This window comes from Arachis stenosperma, chromosome 9 (assembly GCF_014773155.1).
Source record: "Arachis stenosperma cultivar V10309 chromosome 9, arast.V10309.gnm1.PFL2, whole genome shotgun sequence".
Lineage (NCBI taxonomy): Eukaryota > Viridiplantae > Streptophyta > Magnoliopsida > Fabales > Fabaceae > Arachis > Arachis stenosperma.
Genome location: NC_080385.1, coordinates 24,794,187 through 24,803,168, shown reverse-complemented (window position 1 = coordinate 24,803,168; position 8,982 = coordinate 24,794,187). Strand labels below are relative to the sequence as shown.

Below are 8,982 nucleotides of genomic sequence, written 5' to 3'. Positions count from 1 at the left end.
ATAATTTTTGTAGTAAGATTGGACAAACGACTACACCAGTGGAACAATTTTTTCATTGGGGTACCGGTGGGGGTTTTGAAGTCCAGCAAACAAACATAAGTGAGCAAGACAAAAAATGAATCGAATATACTGTTGTAGTTGTAAACTTAAAGCCGAAGTTCCATGCTGTTTGCATGGAATGCTGGTATTTCTCTGAAATTTTGAAACCTTATTATGGGTTGATTGACCAATTAGTCCAATTCTATACTATGGGCATTGGGTTTGGACACATGTAGAACCCTAGTAATGATTTTCTTAAGTTTTTAGAAAAATTACTCTAATGGATCCTTAAGAAGATTTAATGATTAAAAAAGATGTTTAATATTAAAATTATTAAAAAGATCAAATTTTTTATAATATTTACAATATTTAAAAAAATATTTTTTATTAAAAAAACATATATCTTTAATTATTTTTTATAATTTTTATATTAATAATTTTTGTTTTTCCTAAAATTTTAGTAATTTTTATTACTTATTTATTTATTTTTAATTTTTGATTTTTATGATCTTTCATTTTTTTTCTTTCATTAAAAATAGAAATCTAATATAAAAAATAAAAAAAATATAAAAATAAATAAATAATTAATGAAAATTACTAAAATTAAAAAAATAAAACTTATTAATATAAAATTATAAAAAATAAATAAATAAAAAATAATTAAAAATAAATTTGTTTTTTACAAAAAGATTTGGTCTTTTTCTTTAAATAATATAAATATTATAAAAAAAATTAATCTTTTTTAATAATTTTAATATTAAAATTTTTTTAATAATTAAATCTTTTTAACAGTATTTTAAAAGTAATTTTTTCCTATTTTTTTATTTTTCCATTTCATTTTATTTGTGTGTCTTTTCCTTATATTTATTAGTTAACCAAAACTTGACAAAACAATTATGGTGCTTAACAAATCTATGACACCCTTGATTCGTCAATCCGAAAAAATATTAACATCAGGACGCATAACTGGGGACCGAAGACATACCACAAAGTAATTCCTTACTTTGATTCATCCTTTTTTTTTTTCGTACATCATTGCCCAAAAATATTACAATGGCAACAAAAATCACACTTACAGAAACAAAATAGACAAGTTTATAACCAAAACCGAAGAACAAAAAATTACAAAAATACTGAAATGTAGACCTCGCTTAGGCTCTGCTATTTCCAATGCTAAAAGAACTTCCCTTTTGTTTTGTTGTACCTGAAGGCGCTCAATTATATAAGCTGCAGAGGGTGCTGGCGTGCAGCTATATAGTGAAGTTGAGCAGCCTCCGGTAAAGCCACAACAAAGGGGTCCGCATCTTTTTGCTTCTTGTAGTCAAGCTAAGAGTCATTGTATATATCCCACCACTTCTGCACCAGCTTCTTTATGTCCTCTCTCTGCATATTCTCTTCCTTTCCTGTGTACCTCCATGGCTTTGATCCCTGAACAAACATAAACTAATCATGAGTTCACACAATTCTACCAAATTAATTATAACAAAAAAAACCGAGATAAAAGAAAAGAGTTTTGTCTATGCCATTGTCTTCAATGTCCTAAATGTGAAGAAAAAAAAAAAGGGTAAATTAATATTTATTTACTTCATGTTCAATATCTAATTTAATTTTTTTCTATTTTTATCTTAAAATAATTAAAATATGTAAAAGTAAATGTTTAATTTAGTTATTAAAACTATAAATTTGATACCATCCCTAATTTTTCATAACCTTATTTAATTTATTTTTTAAAATTTTATTTCATAATTTAATTTAATTGTATAACAAAATTTAATTTTAAAAAAATTGCCATGAATCAATATTTTTAATAAAAAGAATTAATTAGTATTATTAGTAAACAATGACAATCAACGAGAAATCCAAAAAGCGATCAGAATCTGATGCACATACCGCAGCACAATAATGGACAACCTTAACTTTTTGAAGGTCCACATTCTGAGGGTGACGCCAGAGTATAGCAAGGACAAGGTTGTAGTCCAAAGGAATTGGCTTATAAATGTTCCTGAAATACATATTAAGAAAATCCTGCTCCGCAAACGGGGTAGGCGTGGTGACTTGAAGTGTTGCGAGCAAGTCATGGTAGGTTTGAATGCTAGGCTCAAACACAAACATGCCAGCGTTGAAGTAAAGGGAAGGTGGTTGGCCCAACTCCTCACTTGGCCACTTCACTTTCTGAGGGCACTGTTGACGGTAACCGATCTTGTATTGTGGTGTGTGGCTCCATGTCTTTTCGCAAAAGCAGTCCATCACAGCGTACAAGTTTCCATCAGGAACATCAAACAGCTCATCAATGTTTTCGTAAACTTGAATGTCTCCGTCCAAGTAAATCATCTTCTTGTATTCCATAAACTGTAACATCATTATCAACAAACCCTCAATACTTGGTCAAATGTTAAATTCACTTTAAATGAAAATTTTCTTAGGATTTTTTATTCACAGCTCTTTTTGGATATCAAATTGTCAGGTTGTTCTCTATGTAGATCCTTTACCAATCCTCTCGCTTAAAACTCTATTTACCCTAATTCACCTCTCACTAAAATTATATTAATTCTATGCATTAAATGTATTTATGTCATATTGTCATTGCAAGAAATATATCTACATGTCACACATCAAAGTATACTAGGAAGACCAAACTTAAAATTATATTATTTAATTTAATATTTATTATATATATATATATATATATATATATATATATATATATATAAATAAAATATCTATCATTGTAGACTTATTATATCTCAAATTATTTATTTATTTCAACAATAATTATAGAGTACAAAATAAAGAAACTTTAGATTTTTTAGGTGAATTTTTATTCTCTTTTAAATATTTAAAAAAAAGTATATATCTAATAAAATTAACTACTAAAATTAAATAATATATATTATTGTACGTATTTTTATATTATTTAACTTATTTTTAATATATATTTTATATTTTAATATATTAATTTTAATAGTTGATTTTTAACATACATCTAACCAACATATTTAATTATTTTGTAAATTAAATACATACCTATAGACGCAATGTTTTTTTTTTTTGGTGTCATATATAGACTCAACGTTTTTAATCAACAGAAATACATAGGCTCTAAAAAAAGTTAAAAAATAAAAAATAGAAGCCCTTAATAATTTAAGATGTATATAGCAGTCACAAAAAAAAATTATTTAATGTCAATATTACATAAATTACTCAAATTAAATAATATTACATAAATATCTTCAATCATATTTATATATAAATCAAATTAAACTAATTCAAATTACACAATATAATAATAGTAAATCAAAACACATGCGTTCGATTTATAGAAGAACATTATTTTAAGTATAAATTGAATTGGCTAAATTTAAATTATACATTATAGTACTAAATCGAATCAATGTGATTCAAATTAGTATAGAACATTAGAACAATATAAATCGAATAAGCTTTATTCGATTTACTACTTGTGATAGATTATTGACATTTACTACTTTTATTAACTTTAAAACATAAATATCAATAAAAAAATATCCCTATTTGAATTCAAATAAAATATCAAAAAGATCAAAACAAATAAAAATAGGAATTCAATTTTTGTGTTTTAGTTCAAATTTCAGAAAATCTATACTTTTATAAACTTATGAATTTAAAACGGAATATTAAACAATTTCTAAAAATTCATTAAAAATTATCCTTTGACTCATTAGCATCTAAAAAATCATTATCAAAATTTTTTATGTTAAAAAAATTAATATAAAATATAACCCTCCATAGTGGCATAGGAGTTAAAACTTGAATTTTTTTTAGAATAAAAATAACATATAGTTATACATTATATAATAACCAACTATATGTATACAATATGTAATTTGACTAACTATATTTATACTGTATTTTTATTTCTCAAATGGCATATTGTGTACACATAGTTGGTCATTTTATAATATATAACTATTTGTTAATTCTGACTCTAAAAAAAAATTCAAATTTTAACTTCTATGTCATCTTTGAGAACTATACTTTATATTAACTTTTTTATCATCAAAAATTTTGGTAATGATTTTTTAAATGCTAATGAGTCAAATAAAAATTTTTAATGAATTTTGAGAAAGTATTTAATGTTTCGTTTTAAATTCATAAGTTTATAAAAATGTAGATTTTTTGAAATTTGAACTAAAATACAATAGTTAAATTTTTATTCTTATTCGTTTTAATTTTTTTAATATTTTATTTGAATCTAAATGAAAGTAATTTTTTATTGACATTTATGTTTTAAAGTTAATTATTTATATTAATTTAAAAGTACTAAATATCAATAATTCTGTTATAAATAGTAAATCGAATTAAATCATTTGTATTATTTCATACTAATTCGATGATTCATTTAGTATTATAATATATAATTCGAATTTAACCAATTCGATATATACTTAAAACAATGTTCTTACTAATTCGAACCATATATTTTGATTTACTATTATATTATACTATATTATGTAATTTAAATTAGTTTAATTCGATTTATATAAAAATATAATTAAAAATATTATATAACATTATTTAATTTGAATGATTCATATAATATTAACATTAATTTAATTTATATAAGTGTTTTACTCTAAAATTCATCGACAAATTAACTTTTCTTTTAAGTACAGTGAACATATTAATTAGTTTATTAAGAAGTATACCATTCCTGGCAAAATGCCGGAGAAGTATTTTTCATAATTATAAGTAAAACTGATATTCCGTATTTATTTTGACAAATGTTAGATAATTAATATTAGAAAAGTATGAGGCAATGGAATATTTGTATGCGTACAATGGAGATTTAGAAAATATTAAAGATATAACCATTAATGTTATTTTTTTATATTTAAATTAATATTTTTTAATTAAAAGTGTTGACTCTCTTTATTTAACGTATAAAATCTAGAAAATAAACTATAACCTTCGGTTGCCTTTACACGAAGTCAATAATAAAAATAGTTAGATAATTTAACAAACTTAACTAAATTTTTATTAACCGTTTTTAACTATGGCGTCAATATGTGAGTCTCCATTTAACAACATACCTCCCAAATACGTAGTTTGGAGTAGGTGATGACGTACTGTGTGTGATTCTCAGGTGGATAAAGAGGTTCGATCTCACGAAGAATGCATCCTTGAGACTCCAATATCCTACGGTGCTCTTCTGGTACATCAGGTAGAACAGCGACCACCAATGGGTACGCACTCTTCACCTTCCTCAACCCTTTTGCCAAACCCACCACACCTTTCACGTAATCACCATTCCCTGCCAGGAACGTCACGTACGCACAACTCGTAACACTCGCCTGTTTTGTGATCCCTGCCGCACCGGATTTCACACTGCCTTGAACTAGTTCTGGGGTAGCCATGTGTAATTGAAGAGAACAATGAAACAGAAAGAGAGCACTGCACAACAATGTTTTGTTTTCAGGTTGATTGTCAACTCTTTCCTAGCATGTTCGGAAGAGGGAGGGTGTATATATAGAACAACGAAATGGGTTCTACGGTTATACCGTTGTTTATTCTGATCTTACAATAATCCTTTACTAAATTAACAATTAGCATTTTTTCACCTTAATAACATGTTGTAGCTGTTAGTGGTGTGCATGGTCTGACCCGGCCTCGAACATTTTAGGGCCTAATTTGGTGTGATTTCATCGGGTCTAGAGTCGGGTAAGAGTCTTAAAAATAGACCTGGTCATTATCGGGTTGGGTCCTGGTCATGGCTCGGGTCACCCGAAGTCGGCTCAGTGGCCCGTTCATCATATACAATTAATATTTTGTGTTATTAGTGATGGATGATGGCTATTCTTATGTGAAATTTAAGTATTGTAAACCTTAATATTTTGTGTTATTAGTTATTATAAGACTAAAAGTTAATATTTTGTGTTTAAAATGCATAAGATTTTAGACTAATGCATAATATTGTGTTATTTGTATTGATTTAAATATTTGGTGTTATTATACAATATTAGTATTAATTATGATTATACTTTAATTTTAGAGAAGAGTTGGTTCTTGTTTTTCTAAGTAAATTTTACCATGTTAAATAATAGTTGAAAATTTGGAAATTTGGATAGTGGCCCGAAGGTGTATATGTTTCATCGGGTTTAGGGTCGGGTTCAGGTCTAATAAATAGGCCCGGTATATATTTCAGACCGAATCTGAATCACATCAAACCCAATTTTACCCAACCCATGAACACCTCTATAGTAGCTGTTTATTACAATTTATTGAATCTAAGGTTTCAGTTTATTTGTTAAACAATTTGAAGAAATAAAATATTTCAACCACAAGGGTAGGGCGTGGTCCGTTAACAAATTTAAATGGTAGGAGGTTGGATCACCATTACCATCGAGTATGGTCATGGTTCAAAACTTTACCTTAAAAGTTTTATGCTAATGGTCATGATTTAAAATTGTAACCTAAAGTTTAATGAAATAAATAGATTATAGTTATATCCATGTTTATCATCTTGGCCAAAAAAAAAAATTATGACTTTAGCTTTGAAAACCGTGATCAATGACTACACTCGTATTATTTATTGTTAAAAATGGTGACTTATTATATATGAAAATAGTGATTATAGCTCAAAATGTGATAATATGCCAAAAATATTATACAGAATATAGTGCATTTCAGTGTCAATCATGTAACCCTTATTAACCAAAGATTTCATAATAAGATACTTTGACAATATTTTATTCACCGTTGATATGACTGTCGGTACAAATAGTCTCTCGTATAGTGAGAGAAGAAGATCGGATCTATAGCATTCATTTTCTCCGTTTAAAGAAATTATATACCTTGCTGCTGAACCCCAAAAAGAAAAATTGACTCTCTTTGATATCAATTTCATATGATTAAAGTTAATTAACGTAAGAGGAAATGAATATGTGATTATTCTATCATTTTGACAAATAATAAATCGCAACATCTCCTCCCCCTCTCACACGAATAGAAAAAAACTTATAATTTAGAATTACTAACCCACACAAAAATAGTTACTAATAACCCGTAAAAAAATTATAAATTTTCATTTTAAATGTTCATAACTTTTAAGATAATATTGGAATTTCCAGAAAGTGCAAAAAAATATTGAGAGAAAGATAAATAAATAAAATGCTACATGAATAATTTTTTTAGACAATTATATTAACATTTTTTCATAAAAAAAGAGAGAAAATAGGATATACACCAATTTCCTAGTATAATATATTAATGTCTTTTTCTTCCTCGTATAAAAAATTATTAGTAATATTAGAAAGACAAAGTCATAATTTATTTTATTTAACTTTATTTATTATTGTAATAATTAATAAAAATTAAATAAAATAAGTTTTTATTGTTTTTGGCTATTTTTTATTATCAAATATTTCTGATAAAAAAATATATCTCTTCTTTCTGAAAGTAATTGTTGATATAATTATTCATAAAAAAATTTAATGTACGATTTCTTTAAATTAAAAGCTACACTACATAGTTGTTCTTAAAATGTATAAAAAACAAACACATCATTGTTCTTAAAATATCATTATTGTTGGACAATCTTTTAGTTGTATGAATAAGATTGCTCAAAACAAGTTTTTGTCATGTGTTTTTAAAGGGATCTGTAACCACCAAGTAGAGTGGACTTGGGCAAGTGAAGTTTAGTTTGTCTTCATTCAAATTTGACTCTAAATAATAACTAGATTTTTTGTGATTTTTATTTGACTCTCAATTCGGTAAACTTTTATTATTTTTGAGTTATACTAAAATTGGATCTAAAGCGATAAAATTCAAGTTTTGATCAATTTTATTTTAAAAAATTATGATACATATTTATTTTAAAGAAATTGATATTCAAATTTAAATATGAATTTGTTCATAAATTCTAATTTCAAGTTTTTTTTATCTAATTTTTATTCAACAAATGTAATTAAAAATAAAATAATAAACTTATAATTAATATAACATAATATTAGAATTAATTTAAAATATATATACATTTTTTAGTTCCCTTAAAATACACATAGATAAAGTGAAGTCGAATTTGTCTTGATCCGGCTTTAAATATTGATCGAGTCTATTTTTAAAACTCTTACGTAACTTTAAATCCAATAAAATCACATCAAATTAATCTTTAAAATGTTCAAATCCAAACCGAATCTTCGAATTAAATCATACCGTATACACCCCCTACCAACAAACAAGAGGGACATCTAATTTGTGGTTCACCATCTCTCCTAATGGGATCCCTTCCTATTAATTAGATGTGACACTAAGGAATATCTTTTAGAAAAAAATTTTAAGTATATCAATTATATCAATATTTTAATAATTTTAACTGTTAATTTCAATTATAAAAAATATATAATATATTAATTAAAATTAATAATTACAATTTTTAAAATATCAATATTTTGGATACATTTAAACATTTTCCTATCTTTTAAGGGTTATGTGGTTACCCTACATGGTAGTTACCTAGATATTGGATCTAGTGGTTCAGATATGCGGACTTAAAGTCTAAAATGGGGCCTTATGTCAAGTTCAATCATTTCTCATCTACTAAAGATCTAAATTCATCTCAGGAATTTTATAATAAATATTTATTTATTAAAAATTTTTAAAAATTATTTTTATCAAATAAACTAATTTTTTTTGTTTTTAATCAAATTTTTATAATAAATTTTTATCATAAAATATTAAATTCTAAAAATATTATTATAAAAAAATTAATCTTTTTAAAATAATAAAAGAACATGTTCATATTCTAACTCAAAAATATAGCTAAGCCTGAAATAAAGGTCTACTTAAGAGATTTGATTTCATTTACATTTACTCAATTTTATAAAAGTCGAATACGATGACAGCAATACAGTCATATTTATCTAAATAAATAACTAATTTTTAAGATACTTTTCATTTATCTAAAAA

General features: G+C 25.2%; 1 pseudogene; it reads right to left on the bottom strand.

Moving 5' to 3' along the window:
- Positions 1-1,115: 1,115 nt before the first annotated feature.
- LOC130949259 (galactinol synthase 1-like) lies at positions 1,116-5,432 on the bottom strand (annotated as a pseudogene).
- Between the last annotated feature and the right edge of the window lie 3,550 nt (positions 5,433-8,982).